At 39.3% G+C, this 17,547-nt stretch overlaps 1 long non-coding RNA gene across 1 annotated transcript in view; it reads left to right on the top strand.

The window, feature by feature from the left end:
* Nucleotides 1–5,778: 5,778 nt before the first annotated feature.
* Nucleotides 5,779–17,547, top strand: part of LOC113594291 (uncharacterized) — a 52,441-nt gene continuing 40,672 nt past the window's right edge. Inside the window, exons 1-2 of the long non-coding RNA XR_003414655.2 lie at nt 5,779–6,199; nt 9,088–9,181. This is a non-coding gene — a long non-coding RNA (uncharacterized LOC113594291). The remainder of the gene's footprint in view (nt 6,200–9,087; nt 9,182–17,547) is intronic.

Here is a 17,547-nt window from a genome sequence, read left to right as displayed (position 1 = left end):
CGCCGAATCCTGTCTCTTTTTTGAGGAAGAAGATCCATCACTGGGTCTCGCGTTCCCTCTTCACAGCTCAACTGAGACAGTCCCCTGATGTGGAGTTTTAGGGGAGCCTCTGCCGGTCATCTTTTATATAGTTTTTTTGTGCTGATTCTCAAAACTTGATCTTTTACTTTTCCAACCATATATTATAAAAATAAATATACAGAGAAGATGAAAGCATTTGAAAAAATAGGGCAGTGGACAGCCATAGACCCATCCTCACTTAGACTCAACCCCCATATACCTGCTACCTAGTTGTTAACATATTTTGGCATATTTGAATTTATAGCGACCCTTCACTACTAAATACTGTAGTGTATATCTTCTAAGAATAAGAACATTCTCTTATATAATCACATATGCTTAGCATATCTAAGAAAATTAAAAATATTACCCGAATATCATATAATATGCAGTCCACATTCAAATTCTCCCATTTGTTTCAAACGTGTTTCCTATGACTGATCTCTTCTAAACCAGTTTAAGACAACGTATATGCTGGTTGCGTCTCATTAGTGTTTTTTATTCTAGAAGAAACTTTCCCTATCCCTCCTTTGTGTGTGTGTGTGTGATGCCAGCATTTTTGAAGATACTGAGAAGTTTTTGTGTAATGTTCCACATTCTGTATGTGTTGGATTGTTGACTCTTGGAGTCATTAACCTGTTCCTCTAGCCCTTATAGTTGCTGTAAACTTAAGGTTTGAGGGTTTGAATAGGTTTTGGCAGAAATATTTCAGAGGTGATGCTTTTGTGCTTGGGGTACATGATGTCAGGTGTGTTATTCTAGTGTAAGATGAGATCTTGCCTTTGTAAAGATGTTGTGTTCTCCTTGAAATTAACAAGACATCTGTGGGATTACGCTTTGGCATCCTTAAAATACACTCTTCTACTGCATCTTTTCATCTGATGGCTTTATAATCCATTGATGATCCTTCCGTTTACCCTTCCATCTCCATTGACTGGCTTTCATTCTTCTGTAAAGAGTTTAAAATAATTATTTTTCTCCATGTGGTTATGACACCAACTTATCGTGTGCTTTTAACTGGGGGGGGGGGAATTGATTTCAATTTTAGAGTTTTTCTTTTTTTTTAACTTTTTATTTATTTATTATTATTATACTCTTTTAGAAGAGGGAAAAAGAGAGCAGGGGAGAGAGGCAGAGGGAGAGAGAGAATCTCAAGCAGGCTCCACTCTCAGTGCAGAGCCTGACACAGGGCTCGATCCCACGACCCTGGGAATATGACCTGAGCCAAGATCAAGAGTCAGATACTCAACTGACTGAGCCATCCAGGTGCCCCTAGGGTTTTTCTTTTTGACCGCTTTTACCTTTTTATAAAAAGAACACTTACAGAGTTCAACGGTTTTTTGTTTTTTTTAAATTTTTTTTCAACGTTTTTTATTTATTTTTGGGACAGAGAGAGACAGAGCATGAACGGGGGAGGGGCAGAGAGAGAGGGAGACACAGAATCGGAAACAGGCTCCAGGCTCCGAGCCATCAGCCCAGAGCCTGACGCGGGGCTCGAACTCACAGACCGCGAGATCGTGACCTGGCTGAAGTCGGACGCTTAACCCACTGCGCCACCCAGGCACCCCTATAGAGTTCAACGTTTAAAGTATATGACAAGATAGATACCCCAAAAAATTGAAAGCAAGAACTGGAACAGAAATTTGTACGCTCATGTTTAAAGTAGCGTTATTCACAGGAGCCAAAAGGTGGAAGGAACCCAAGTGCATATTGATGGATGAATGGAGACACAAAATGTGGTACATTCACACAATAGAATATTATTCAGCCTTAAAGATGAAGGAAATTCTGCCACATGCTGAATGGATGAACCTTGAGGACATTATGATAAGTGAAATAAGCCAGTCACAAAAAGATACCTACTGTATGATCCCACTTCTGCAAGGTACCTAAAGTAAAAAATTCATAGAAAGAGAAAGAATAATGGTTGCCAGGGGTTGGGGGAAGCACAGAATGAAAAGTTGTTTAACAGATGCAGTTTTAGTTCTCAAGATGAGAAGAATTTTGAAGATTGAACGCACAACAATGTGAATGTAGTTCACACTACTGAACTATACACTTAAAAATGGCTCCGATGGTACATTTCCTGTGATGTGTATTTTACCAAAATTAAAATTTATTAAATTAAGAATAAAAGTATACAGACTCAAGGGGCACCTAGGTGGCTCAGTTGGTTATGCATTGGACTTTGGCTCAGGTCACGATCTCATGGTTTGTGAGTTCGAGCCCGCATCGGACTCTGCACTGACAGCTCAGAGCCTGGAGCCTGCTTCAGAGTCTGTGTCTCCCTCTCTCTCTGCCCCTCCCCCACTCATGTTCTGTCTCTCTCTCTCTCTCTCTCTCAAATATAAACATTAAAAAATTTTTTTAAAAGTACACAGACTCAGAATGCCTTTACTAGTGAATTCTACAAAACATTTAAAGAATTAAGGCCCATCCTTATCAAATTCTTCCAAAACATTGAAGTGGAAGGAAACACAGCCAAACCCAATTTATAAGGCCAGCATTACCCTTATACCAAAGCCAGATGAGGACACTACAAGAGAAGAAAATTACAGGACAATATCCCTGATAAATGAACATAGATGCAAATACCCTCAACAAATACTAGCAAACTAAATTCAACAATATGTTAAAGGATCATACACTATGACCAGGTGGGATTTTTTCCCTGGGATGTAAAGATTATCCAACATTAAGGAAATCAATAAATGTGAATTACTACATTAACAGAATGAAGGATAAAAATTATATGATCGCCTCAACAGATGAAGAAAAAAAAATTGACAAAATTCAGCATTTGTTCAAACTCTCAACAGGGGCGCCTGAGTGGCTCAGTTGGTTAAATGTCTGACTCTTGGTTTTGGCTTAGATCATGGTCTCAAGTTTTTGAGTTCAAGCCACATATCAGGCTCTGTACTGACAGTGCGGAGCCTGCGTGGGATTCCCTCTCCCTCTCTCTCTCTCTGCCCCTCCACTGCTCATGCTCTTTATCTCTCTAAAGAAAGAAACTTAAAAAACAAAAAAGCTCTCAGCAAATTAGGTATAGAAGGAATGTATCTCAACATATAAAGGCCACATATGATCAATCCACACCTGACAACATACTCAATGATGAAAAGCTGAAAGCTTTTTCTCTAAGATCAGGAACAATACGAGGATGTCCACCCTTGCCAATTCTATTCAATGTAGTGCTGAAGTTCTAGCCAGAGGCATCAGTCAAGAAACGAAAATAAATGACATTCAAAGCAGAAAAGGAAAAGTAGAAATGTCTCTGTTCACAGCTGACATGGAATAATATACAGAATAGCCTAAAATACCAGCAAAAAAAACCTGCTAGAAATGATAAAGACAGCAAAAGCAACTATATAAAAATCAATTCTATTTCTATACAGTAACCATGCACCATTTGCAAAAGAAAGAAAACAATCCCGTTTAAAATAGCATCAAAAAGAGTGAAATACTCAGGAATAAATTTAACCAAGGAGGTAAAAGATGCTCAGCCTGAAAACTATAAAACACTGATGAAGTGAAGAAGAAACAAATAAATGGAAAGATACCCCATGCTCATGGCTTGAAAGAATTAATAGTGTTCATACTGCCCAAAGCTATCTACAGATTCAGTGCAATCTCTGTAAAAATTCAAATGGTATTTTTCACAGAAATAGAAAAAAATCCTTTTTTTTTTCATTGTCAAGTCGGCTAACATACAGTGTAGTCTTGGCTTCAGGAGTAGATTCCCATGATTGATCACTTAACATACAACACCCAGTGCTCATCCCAACACTTGTCCTCCTCAGTACCCATCATCCATTTTCTCCACCCCACCAACTCCCAACCTCCCACCCCCATCAACCCTCAGTTTGTGCTCGGTATTGAAGAGTCTCTTATGGTTTGCCTCCATCTCTGTTAAACAATCCTATTTTCGTAAGGAGATTATATGGAATCCCAAATTAAAAAAAAAAAAAAAAAAAGACCCTAAATAGCCAAAACAATCTTGAGCAAGAGGAACAAAACTAGAGACATCACACCTCCTGATTTCAAACTATATTACAAAGCTATAGCAATGAAAGCAGGAAGATGTTGGCATAAAAATAAACGTTAGATAAATGGGACAAAATAGAGAGCCCAGAAATAAATCTGCACGTATATGGTCAATTAATTTTTGACGAGGGCACCAAGATTGCAAAATGGGGAAAGGATAATGTTTTCAATGAATGGTGATGGGGAAACTGTGTAACCACACACAGAAGAATGAAATGGAGCCCTATCTTACACCTTAAAGAAAAATCAACTCAGAATGGATTGAATGCTTAAATGTGAGCATTAAATAAAACTCCTCAAAGAACACATAGAGGGAAAGCTCCTTGACATTGGCATTGGCAACGAATGATTTTTTGGGGTATGACACCAAAAGCACAAACAACAAAAGCAAAAATAAACAAAACTTAAAATTAGACAAAAATACACATCAAACTAAAATGCCACAGCAAAGAAAACAATCAGCAAATTAAAAGGCAACCTGTAGAATGAGAGAAAATACTTGCAAACCATGTATCTGATAAGAGGTTAATAATCAAAATATATAAAGTACTCCTACAACGGAACGACAACAACAACAAAAAAACTTCATCAAAATACATTTTAAAAAGGGAAAAGGACTTGAATAGGCATTTCTCCAAAGAAAACATACCTGTGACCAATAGGTATGTGAAAAGGTGCTCAACATCATTAATCATCAGGGAAATGCAAATTAAAACCACGAGATAATATCTCACACCTGTAAGGGTGGTCGTTATTATAAAAGCAAAAGAGAACAAGACGTTTGTAAGGACGTGGGAAAAAGGGAACCCTGGTCTGTTGGTGGGAATGTACAGCGATACAGCATTTATGGACGATAGTGTGGAGGATCCTAAAATTTAAAAATAGGGCTATCATATGACCCAGCAATCACACTTTTGTGTATACATGCAAAAGAATTGAAAGCAGGGTCTTAAGGAGAAATCCACCCTCCCATGTTCACTGCGACATTATTCACAATGCCAAGATATGGAAACAACCTAAATGTTCATCAACAGATGAATGGATAAAGAAAATGTAGTGTAGGGGTGCCTGGGTGGTTCAGGGAGTTAAGCTTCCAACTCTTGATTTTGGCTCAGGCCATGGATCACCATTGTGAGATCAAGCCTGGAGTAGAGCTCCATGCTAGGCATAGAGCCTATTTAGGATACTCCCCCTCTGCCTCTGCCCCTCCATTGCGCGTGCGCGCTCTCTCTCTCTCTTTCGCTCTCTCTCTCTCTTTCTCTCAGACAAAAATGTAGTATATACATACAATGGAAAATTATTCTGCCTTTAAAAAGGAAAGAAATCCTGCCATTTGCAACAACACAATGGATCTGAAGGACATTGCTCTGAATAAAGTAAACCAGACTTGGAAAGACAAGTACTGAATCATTGCATTTATATGTAGAACCTAAAATAGTCCAATACATAGAAGCAGAGAGTAGAATGGTTATCAGGGGTTAGGGGGAATAGAAAGCAGGGAGACAATGATCAAAGGGTACAAAGTTTCAGTTACGAAAGATACCAAGCCTAGAAGAAATACCATGGGAGTGTGTATGCTAGCGAATGGGTCGTCTGGGAAAGCATGCCTGACTCGTGGTTATGATTTAACAATGGGGCATAGAGACACGTCCCAGCCACAGGTTCCCAACAGAATTGTTTACAAAGGCTGAGCATTTACCTGAGGCCATGAGATAATCAACATTCAAGGCATGGCAATTCATGTTTTGGAGGGTTTTGAGGAAAATAGATTACATAGGTCTGGTTGTACCTTGGAGGACCAGTCCAGAACAGAAAGGATTTTGAAGATAGAGAAATCTGTGAATATTGGCACTGAGCAAAAGTTTCTTTACCAAGATTCATTAGAGAAGAGTCCATTTTACCAGTTTCTAGTATGTGGCTTATATTCTAAAAACTAATTGTAGACCATTTTTGTAACTTCTCTACGTGAGTTTTCAAGTTTTGTATGGGATAACTTTTTTAAATGCCTTTGGAAATAGAAATTAGGAGGCTGGCACATGTTCTTCAAGAGAATAAGCAATTGACCTTTATCCCATTTAACCAAATAACATATAAGGTAAATATAAAAACATAAAACTGAGGCATGTGTAAGGAGGCAACGCTGAGGCTGGTGCAAGTCATCAGCTGCTCAGACTTCTAAGCTGTTGGGCTCCTTTGGTTTCCTTCTTTAAATCTGTCTTTTCTAGAAAACAGTGAGACCCACGCCGACTATCACATAGCAGAGACCTTTCGGTAGACCTAGGAGGTTTAATTTCTCTGTTAAACTTAGATAAATATAAGGAGATTAAAGGCCTCTTCAAATGTTAGGCAGAGCCATTGTCCAGAATGGAACGTACTTGCCATGATAGGCTGCCTTTTTCCTTTGGAGCTGTCCCAATCATAGTATATGAAAAGCAATAAGAAAGACTCTGACACCTGCACTCAAGGAGGCTGGGAACACAGAGGAACCAAGAGCTTTTCATAGTTATTGAAACTAAACAACTAAGTGTGTCAGACGAAGTCATAATACATGCTGCCTCCCTCCCCACCATAAAATCCGTTTTTCTGGCTTTTGATTCAAGCGCACACAAGTCTGCAGAGTAAGAAAAAAGGAGAAAGTGAAGAAGGAAGCTCGTACGGCAATTTTGTCCAAAATTGCTCTGTTTATATTCCGTGCTTACTAGGTTTGGTGCTAAGAAAGAGTTTTCCAACAGTCAGTCTGTGTCCTAAACTAGGCCGGAGCACTTCATTTTGGCCCTTGGGAGATTAACCGGCCACTTGAATGCTGATTTAGTGCTTAAAGAACTAAAGACTTTAAAAGTCATGGGGCTGTAGCTTGCAGAGTTTTGAAAATAAATCTTTCAGGCTGCCACGCCGGGCAATGCAGCTGCATATATTTTTAAAGGGCCAAGGTTTGTATTCATCTCAAACAGTTTCTGTGAATTCCCAAGTAAGAGAATGTCGTCAAATTATAGTATACGTTCCTCCTGCAAACTTTCACCCCCAAAGAAACTAATCCGAGGACATTTTTAAGCCTATTAGTTAATGTGAATGCATATGCTTCGTGTCTCATTGACACAGTGGACACAAGTAACATAGTTTGTTATGGGGCAAAAAATATGATTGACGAATGACATTAAAGGAAATGTCTGTTCAGGAGGATGAAGTTAAAGATCACTCTCCTTTCACCCCAGAAAAATTTCTGTTCTAGTCTTTGCTGGCGGTAAGGGGAAACCCAGTTAAAATCTCATTAAAGAACCATCCCAACATCACAAGGGCTTAAAAGAAAGACTTAACATATTAATTTGCAGAACAAAGCCCGCCCAGGCCTACAATCTATTAGCACACTTGGCAGTGTGGGGCTTTAACACCCAGTTATTACTACAACCTCGGGAAGCCCGGGCCTTCCCCCATCCTCACCCCGCCCCCAACCCCTTTGCACCTGGACCCTGGTTTGTGTGTGTGTGTTATGAAGAGGGTTATTTTGCCATGGAGAGAGGAGGACTTTCATGACTTCAAACATGGACATTAGATCAAGTTTTTATCTTCTCCCATAATCCTGTCTTTGATGTCACCAGACTGAAACCTCTCAGAATAGAAAGGGGGCGATGTGAAAAGAGGCCTAGTTAATTTATATGTTTAAGTGCTGCTGCCCTAATTCGCAGGGTAGCGTTTTCATTGTCTTCTGCTTTGCATCCTAAAGGCAGGCTTACACCAGGCAATTATGAATGGCCCTTCTGAACAAATAATTGAAATTCACAAGTTGCGGGGTAGGGTGAAACAATGTCTGGGTTGGAGGTGTGAGGTCATACATATTCCCTCGGGCATTATTCAAGTTACAGACATTCTCCTCCCAGGATGAGTATTTGTCTTACATTAGCTGTATTGGTGACTAATCAGGTAAACTATGTGTACTAAGGATTAAATAATCGTGGGGAGTCACTCCTTACAAGGCAATCAGGGACCTGGGGCTTTGCCCTGTGGAAACAGCAGATTCTCCAGGAAACGTGGGGCTCCAACATGGCTGTCCAGTTTCAAAAATGGAACTAAATATAAAATGGATCCGAGTTCTGGAAAACAAAGTCTTGGGGTTAAGAAAAATGGTGACCTGTGGAAATTCTGAGTTCTACCATCCAAACACTGTATCTTTTCTACACAGCCAGGCTAGTGTCTACAAAGGAAGCTTGGTGTGAATGTTCAAAGATGAGCGTATTTGCACATGTGCAATTTATACTCACCCTCAGATCATTAATTAGAAATTAATTACTCCAAGCCAAATTCTGCCCTCATGCTTATGTCCAAATGGCCTAATATACTGGCATGTTCTCCAAGGGAAAGAGTGTTGCTGGCTAGTAAAACAGAATAGGATTTTGCATTATCATGAGTATTTGTTCTGCAGTTTAATTCAGTATAAGGCAGCACAAATAAAATGGGTCCTGTTCACTGAACTTTTAAAAGAATCTCTTAATAAAGTAAAGGGACTCTCACTTCTGAGTCTGTCTTACTACTCAGGGCTCCGAATTAATGGCCCCTATCACATCCTAGTGAAAAAGCCACTGAATCTCAACAGGACTGTTGTAATAAAAACAAACAAACAAACAACGCTAATGAGGAATCTTGCCTTTCTTCCTTGTTTCTTAGTACCTATGGGCTACTGTGTGGAGTGCAAATAAAAAATATGCAAATTGAAGAGTGTGTAATGGCAGTATTTACTGCTGAAAATGGTAAATCATTTGGCGAATGAATGGTGACTTTTCTGGAAGATTCTAAACTCCACCAACTACACCTGTATGAAAGACTCTCTAACCTTTTCTACCACATACAAGGAAGTTTGTTGTGTTCTCCCAACAAGATTTCCTGAAGTTAAAATTTAGAGCAACGAAAGGGACTGTCTCCTCTACCTAAAAACTGAATTAATACTGTGATCTTCTTGTATGAAATTCTGTTTTCTCTTCTTTGTTCCAGAAAGCGTTTGAATTGCCAAGGAACTCTCAGAATAGAATGAAAGGGTTGGACTTGTAGAAATTTATAGACATCTATATCGATGTATGCAATACAGGTAAGCAAAACTAAACAAATGCAGATCTAGAAATTCATGCGATGTTGTTTGTAATCATAAATTATAAATTTGTCCGTGCCTCTTAATAAGGACTTAAATAAATATGGTACTTCTGTGAAATGGATGGGACCATTAAAAAGAATGAGTTTAGGGGTTCCTGGGTGGCTCGGTTAAGCATCCGACTTTGGCTCGGGTCATCATCTCATGGTCCGTGAGTCTGAGCCCCGCGACGGGTGCTGTGCTGACAGCTCAGAGCCTGGAGCCTACTTCAGATTCTGTCTCTCTCTCTCTGCCCCTCCCCTGCTTGCTTGTTCTCTCTCTCTCTCTCCTCAAAAATAAATAAACATTAAAAAAAATTTTTTTAAATAATGAGTTTAGCTTCAGAGATGGTTTATGGAATTTAAACCCCTGAACATTGAAAATGTTATGGTGTTCCCGTAATGCGTAGTTCCAATGTAAAATAAATTTAAACCATGAAACTCAAAACTCCTTTCGTGCTAAATCAAAAGAGCTTCTTTCTAGATTTTTTTAGATTGTGAGAGTATCTTGCAACACATTTTGTATAAATTTATCAAAGTTGGTTCTTTCCTTACTTCCTCCCTCCCTCCTCCTTTCCTTTTTTCCTTTTTCCTTTCCTTCCTTTTTTCCCCTTTCCTTCCTTTCTTTTATCTGCATCTGCTTTGCCAGTGTCCCACACAGGTGTCTATGAAGAAATGCAGCATTCGATAGATCTATATACATGTGTAGAAATTATGTGAGAGATGTGTTGTTGAGTTAAAAAAAAGAGATAGGGTATCCTATATAGTGTGGTAATACTTATCAAAAAAATGTCAGTTGTGAATGCCTAGAAACATTTATGGACGTACCTGTAAGCGGCTGGTAATGGTAACACTAAGAAATGGGATAGGATTGTGGGGAACATGGGAGAGATGGGTATTCTTATTTTTCACTTAACCCTTTCATACTATTTTAAGATGTATTTTATCATTAGGAGTTTTTTTTAATATTTTGAAGAAAACTTAAAAGGTGAGGAAACTGGGAGTATAAAATTTTAAAAATCCCGTTGGTGTGGATATAGCCGCCTCGATGAAGCCCCTAGACTTGAGGCTTTCTAGCAGCCGACGCTCAAACACCTGAATGTGAACGAAAATCGCAATGTGAATTCTTCCAATTCCAGCAAGTGGAATGGATCTACTCTGAAACGACAGAGTTTCCATTTTTCCTACCATTTGGGTTTGGTTGCTTGAGACAAAGACTTTAATGATCCTCAGTTTTTCTGAGTCAATAGAGAAAACAAGTATTGGAAAACCAAAAGCAAAGCAGGATGGAACAGTGGTCAAGAGCAAGGCTGCGTCAGAGAGCCTGCGTTTGAATCTTGCCCTCAATACTTACTAACTTTGTGACCTTGGGCAAGTTACTTAATCTCTCTGTTCCTCAGTGCCCTCCTCTGCATAATGGAAATAAGAGTTCTCATCTCAAAGCTTTACTGGGAACATTAAATAAGACTATGTACTATGATTGGCACCATTGCTGTGCACATAATAAGCACTTAATAATTACTGGCTACGATTACAGATTTTTTTAATCTTATTATTTATTTATTCATTCATTTATTGAGAGACTGCAAGTGCATGCCTCATGTGCATCTAAGTGGGGGAGGGGCAAAGGGAGAGGGAGAGAGAGAATCTTAAACACCTCCATGCCCAACACGGAGCCCAAGGCAGGGCTCATCTCATGGCCATGAGATCATGACCTGAGCCGAAATCAAGAGTCAGACGTTTAACTGATTGAGCCACCCAGGTGCCCCAAGATTTTTTTATCTGAATATGTTCTAGGAGTGACATCCTCACATAGAGAATCTGATTGAATCCACAGAGCAAGAGACAAGAGGTTCCGAAACCTGAGTGACAGTCCATGGGACTGGCCATGGATCATTGTAGCACATATTTTATTCTTTGGTTTTCCACAGATCTGAATGTATTTATCAAACAAGTTGACTTAGTACCCAGTACCTTCCATGACTGAGACCCCATCCTCTTGTAGAAATTTCAGATGGATGGGCTCAGCACAGGGGACCACCTCAGGGGAGGATGGGTCGGCCATATAGCATGAGACCTTACAGCTAGCGTCATCCGTAAGTGAATTTACAAGACCCAGACTCCGAAACTTGATCAGTGTTTTATGGGGGGAGTTCACTTTGTTTGCACTCCAAAGCCTGATATATAAAACCAAACCATGGGAAATATACCTGTGATATAGACGAGGTAACTCATGTTGCATGACTAGAGTGGGCTCCATGTGAATGATCTACATGGGAAACCAAATTAGATGGTTGGTTGATGGTTGTGGACTCAGACCTGGGGGAGCTGTGTGTACAAATGTGGTGCATTTTTACAGATCTCTTCCAAAGATCCATTCTTGCCCAAATGGCTGAGGAAAAGCCAGGGGCTGAGATTCCCTCTAGGACTGAAGTTAGATAGATGGGCTCCTTTTCTTTAGCTGATATAACTGTCAGCCCTTCCCAGACTGACATTTCTTTCCTTCAATATATTAATACGGTGCCTTCTGTAAGGTCTGGGCAAGCACGATCTCTTTCGGGGAAACTCCTAAAGGAGGAGTACTCTGAGTACTCATCATATAAACCATTTTATAGCTTAGTTCTCAGATGATAGATTTTTTTTTTCTTTTTTGGGGATTAAAGCCTATAGAGCTGTGCTTCTCAAACTATCTATAGTGAAAAACTATAGATTTTTGTATAGTCCCCACCCCCACCCCAGTGCACTGTGGACTGATATTTTTGTTCAATACAATAAAAGTGTCACAGTTATGTCACTCTGCTATAAACATTTCTAGACCATCTCTGTCACTTTTTGTACTTCCCTTTTGGGACTGGTAACAGTTCAAGGGCCACTGCCAGTCCACAAACCAGGCTTTGAGGAGCACCACACCCAAATTACATATTTGGTTGAATTTTACAGTATTTTTTAAAATAAACACTGATTTCCTAAACATATGTTTCTCCTTATTTCCTGAGCATACAGTAGGCTGTTCCCCCTTCTCCTTTAATTAAGAGTCTCTTTCTTCTTTTTTTTTATCCTCACTTCTAGAAGTCCTGGTAGGTTTCTGAGGGTCTACTCAAGTGATAACTCAGCTGGACAGTCTTTCCTCCTCCTCAGACCAAAGTTGCACTTGGTGTCTCCCAGATTACATGACAGGGTCTTAGCTGACACATCCCAGAAGCAGACTCTGAGTCAAGGATTCATGTACAAAGAAAGATGATTTCAGGAAACAATGGTAGAGGGGAACACAGCCAATGACGTGTTTATTATTTAGAATGAATATAAATTTAAGCAGGGTTCACATATGTGATTTTATTACCAGATGTCAAGTGAGTAGGGTATCAGCCTTCACACTTCAGAAGGAGTCAGTAAATAGATTAATTCTTAATATTTTCTTTAATTGAGAGACGTTGGCTTTCTTGCAGTTGAACCCAAGCACACCATTAAACTGACTGCATATCCCTGGACGGATAAGCTCTCTGTGAGAGTGGCGTCCTCTCAGGTGCAGGTAGTAAGTCACTGTTCTAGGCGGAACAGTGCTTCTCAAACTTTAGTGTGTGCACATATCACCCTAGCATCTTGTAAAAATGCAGATTCTGATTCAGTATATCACAGGTAGGGTCCTGGATTCTTGTTAACACAACTGGTAGCTACAAATCAGTCATGGAGGAAATATTTACACCATAGAAATAGGCAAATGCTACAGAACAGGGTTTGTATTTTTTAGAGAGCCAGTACGTCAACATTTGCTTGCTTCCAACCCTCAATACTACCCTGCCCTGTCAGGCACATACCTAGACTGCTGTGAATATCCTTTGGTCCTAAGTGGGGTGTGGGTTAGGGAGGACTACAGAACATAAGAACACAAAAATCTCTAACCAGAAATCACCATGGAAATACAGGGCTAGGTGGTGGCTTTTGTTGTTGTTGTTGTTGTTATTACTATTAGTTTGTTGTTCAGAATTTTTACTATGAAAATATTTCAACAAAGCAAAACTGTCTGTTATACTATTATCCATAAAAGTGGAAAGCCTGAAATATTATGTAGCCATTAAAAAAGTATTACTAAGCCAATAGAAATGTAAAATACATATAGATTATGGCAAGCAGAAAAAAAGCAGGATACAAACAGGGAATTTGTTTTTTGACAATGGGTTAATTTCACCTACGTAGAAGAATGCATGCATATGACAAAAGGAAGGAAATGTATACAAACAAAAAAGTTATGTTATAGTGCTAGCATTAGGAATTTTGAAAATTTTTCTGAATATTGTTGTCTTTGCAAATAAAACATAACAAAGCATCACAGTAAGTCTCACTATGTGTTTTTCCATCTTAAAAAAAAAAAGTACAACTAAAAGTAAGAGCAACCAAACAAAGTCAGGAGAAATAGTAATAATAGTTAACATTTATTAAGTGTTATATGTGAAGGGCACTATTGTATGTTCTTTAGAAGAGTTAGCTCATTTTGGGGCACCTGGGTGGCTCAGTCAGTGAAGCTCCCGACTTTGGCTCAGGTCATGATCTTATGGTCTGTGAGTTCAAGCCCCACGTCGGGCTCTGTGCTGACAGCTCAGAGCCTGGAGCCTGCTTCAGATCCTGTGTCTCCCTCTCTCTCTGCCTCTCTCTCTGGGTTTGTGCTCTGTCTCTCTCTGTCTCTGAAAAATAAACGAGCATTAAAGAAATTTTTTAAAAACAAAGAATTAGCTCATTTAATCCTCACAACTACTGACATTTTTCTGATGAGGAAACTGAGGCATGTGGAGGTTTTGTAATTTTCCCAAAGATAGGCAGCCGATAAACCACACAGTTGGGTTTCACATCGAAGTCTTCTTTATACTGATACCTTCTTGACCTTTGTAAAATGGGTTTTACAAAATTCTTTAAGGACCAATAATCCTGTCTGGGGCAAGAAAGATTCGGCTGTAATTGTTCATTTGTTTTTTTTAAAGACAGCCACTTTGACCTATAAATGAAAAATATACTTTTTTTTAGAAGTGAATTTTTTGTAAGCTTATTTATTTTTGAGAGAGAGAGTGAGGGAGAGAGACAGGCAGGTAGAGAATCCCAAGCAGGCTCCGGGACCACAGTGCAGAGCCTGACATGGGGCTCGAACTCACGAACCGTGAGATCATGACCTGGGCTGAAACCAAGAGTCGGACGCTCAACCAACTGAGTGACCCAGGCGTCCTGAAAAATATATATCTAAAGGCAATTTGTAGGAGACGTGACGGCAACTGTCCCGAAGTAATCAGATCTGTGCTGACTGAGGTGAGAAGAGGCTTCTTGTTCCTCTAGGCAGAGGTGAGCTGCAACCCGGCTCTAGCTTGTCCCCTAGATCTCTCCACTTCATGTTCCTCTAATAGCAAAAAGATATTGCGTGGTTTAAATTTAGGATGTTGGAAAACATCTGATCTCTTTTTCCTCCCGTTCATCATCAACCAGTGTGGATAAATAGTATGCAGTTCATCCTATTGTGTTCATTTGTCTGGGAGAGGAATGTATGATGGTTAGTCATTCAACAGACATTTTTTAAGATCCCAAAGTGTCGAGATTCTTAGAAAATGCATGATGTAAGTATAGTATATACAAATATAAAATATAATCCTTCTCATCTACAGCCATACAAGGAATTGTATTCAGTGAAATGCTATTAATTTTACCAGCACAGAGTACCAACTGTCCTATTAAATATAACAGATAAAATTCCTACCCTTGTTTCTTTAAAAAATGTAGTGTAGTGAAAAGTAATGCCAGATGGATAAATAAGTGACTTTGTGCTAACATATTATGAAATGAATTAGAAAATATTGTGGTTGCATTAGTTTCATTTTAAGGTCGAGGCACATTTTCCCTTAGAAAGAGTCAATATGTGATTTTACAAATAACACAGAATTGGGGACTAGATACAATCGGAACCATCAACCCCTTATTGAAATAATATTATTTCAATAAGATTGCACTCAAGCATCACAGAATAGATTTTGCAATTATCTGGTTGCCTTTCACTGTCAGTTGAACAAGAAATTCAGACTGAAGGTCTTCCATTTCAAAACAAAGTTTAACTGAATTCAAGTTGGTTTTTGCAAACAAGCATTTTTCATTTTAAAAATTGTTAAACAGAATTGACCGTCTTGGTAAATTTCTAGCTCCAAAACGCAAATAAATTGTCCTCTAGGTGCTCCTTGTGTATTGTTACAAAACCTACATCCTTTTCACCTCTTTTATAGTCCCTTTTATGGCTATTAATTTTTAATTCTGGAGACATAGTCACTGTGTTTCTGGTTCTCTGGTGGGAGATAAATGTGATTTAGATCCTGTTTTATGTATACTTGGGGTTGATGGTTCTGATTGTATCTAGTCCTCAAGAGAAAAATTGCTGGTTTCCACAACCCCTTCCTGGCTGGTCATAAAACAAATATTAAATAATGGCAATAAGCTACGAACCTCCTATAGTGCTCCAATTTTCAATTAAATGATTGCCGATGAAGTATGGCTGACGGAAAAACAGATCATGTAGAGAATTCACATGATGTACCCAATGTATAGACAATACATATTGCTTGGACCCTTGAGACGTACTAGTGCAGGTACAGAATGTCAACTGTTATTTCTTGAGCCCTGCTTTTGTAACTTACAGCCGTCTGGCATGTTGGGAGCACAGACACTACCCAAGTCGTGTTTTCTCCAAACCGGATTGCAGATTCCCAAACACAACTGGTTTAGGCACCTAAACGAACACTATAAATCTGTTACATTTAATATTTTGTGTACCCGCCGCCCCCCCCCCCCAACAGCCATTTAATGAGAGGTTTGTGGAAGGCTAAATGCTTTTAAACCGTTCAGCTCTTCAATTATTTTTAGCAAAGAATCTGCTAGAAGACTTTAAAAGCACAAGTATTCATGATATTCTGGAGCTCATCTAAGTATACTCTAATTTAATAACTGATTCTGTGTACGGAAAACTATCTGTTTATAATCAGACAGATTATAAACAAACTGTTTATAATAACAATGCTGTTATTGTCAGTCTTCCACAGATCCTTCCACGACGTCAGCTAAAATGTATAGGGTAGGTCCCAAAGTGGTGCAAAGAAAGATGTTTAAGTGGGTATTAGGATCAAATTGTGTGTGTACATATGCATGACCTTCTGTAGCTCCCCCGCCCAGTCCCCCCCACCCCCACCCCTACCCCCACCACAAACACACATTAAGTCAAATAGGGATACTTTCTTTCCCATATACCTTTGAAAGACCTTTTTAGGAAACTACTGGGTATGGCCCTCTTCTCAAATTCTTACAATGTATTCCTCCTCCCAAAATTATGTTACATTTTTTTTCTTTGTAGCAGTAAAAATATTCATGAGCCTAATTTAAAGCTAAATGGTACCACTTAACTAGGGATCTCTTTACAGATTGCTGCAATGCTGAGCACTCCTTTAGCTGATCCCAAAGACATACTTAGTCTTTATCTTTACAACATTAACCAAACGATGAACATTCACAAGAGGGAGGGGCCTTTCAGATAGATGCAAATAAGTGATTTGCAAAGAATCATCAAAAATAGATTGCTTCAGAGCCGTGCGGCATTAAATGAATGTGGGATTCGGTTATGGGAAACGGGGGAACCTGCTTTGAGTGCTTATATATCATCTTTTACCAAGGAAGGAAGGAAGGAAGGAAGGAAGGAAGGAAGGAAGGAAGGAAGGAAGGAAAGAAGGGAGACAATTTTATGATGAGAGAAAAGAGAACTGGATTGGAGTTTGGGGGGCGGTGTCTAAGAATTGGTCCTGGCAACTTTTATACCATTTACTAGCTGAGTCACCTGAGGAAAGTCAGTCCAGTTTCCTGAATACGAATATGCTTTACTGAAAACAGTAATGATAACACGCACCTTCCAGCAAATGAAATGGGAGTTACATATAAAAGCTTTAGAAACTGCATACCCACATAGGTCAATTCAGTGTGTTAATTCAACTTCTGTTTCTCTTACATCCCCTGGGTGAGAAGTGAAAAGCCTCGTTTTCTCACGTTAGTTGAATTGTATTTGTGATATGAGGGTTTTAAAACATGTTCTAAAGAGTCGCTGGCTTTAGATATTAGTCAGAACTCATAGACCAATGTTCTTCCAATTTCAGTATTTATACAAATTTCCGGAGATCGTGTTAAAATGTGGGTCTGGGTGAGGCCTGGGCTTCTGCTTGTCTAACCAGCTCACAGGGAGGACCGGAGCTTGCCGACCAGGTTTGGTTCTTGATAGCATCAGGGGCTGCTTCAACACTCCCGTGCACTGAGCACACATTACTT

This window comes from Acinonyx jubatus, chromosome D4 (genome assembly GCF_027475565.1).
Source record: "Acinonyx jubatus isolate Ajub_Pintada_27869175 chromosome D4, VMU_Ajub_asm_v1.0, whole genome shotgun sequence".
In the NCBI taxonomy this organism is placed as follows: Eukaryota; Metazoa; Chordata; class Mammalia; order Carnivora; family Felidae; genus Acinonyx; species Acinonyx jubatus.
The sequence above is the reverse complement of the archived record's forward strand: the minus strand, read 5'-3'. Positions and strand labels throughout refer to the sequence as shown.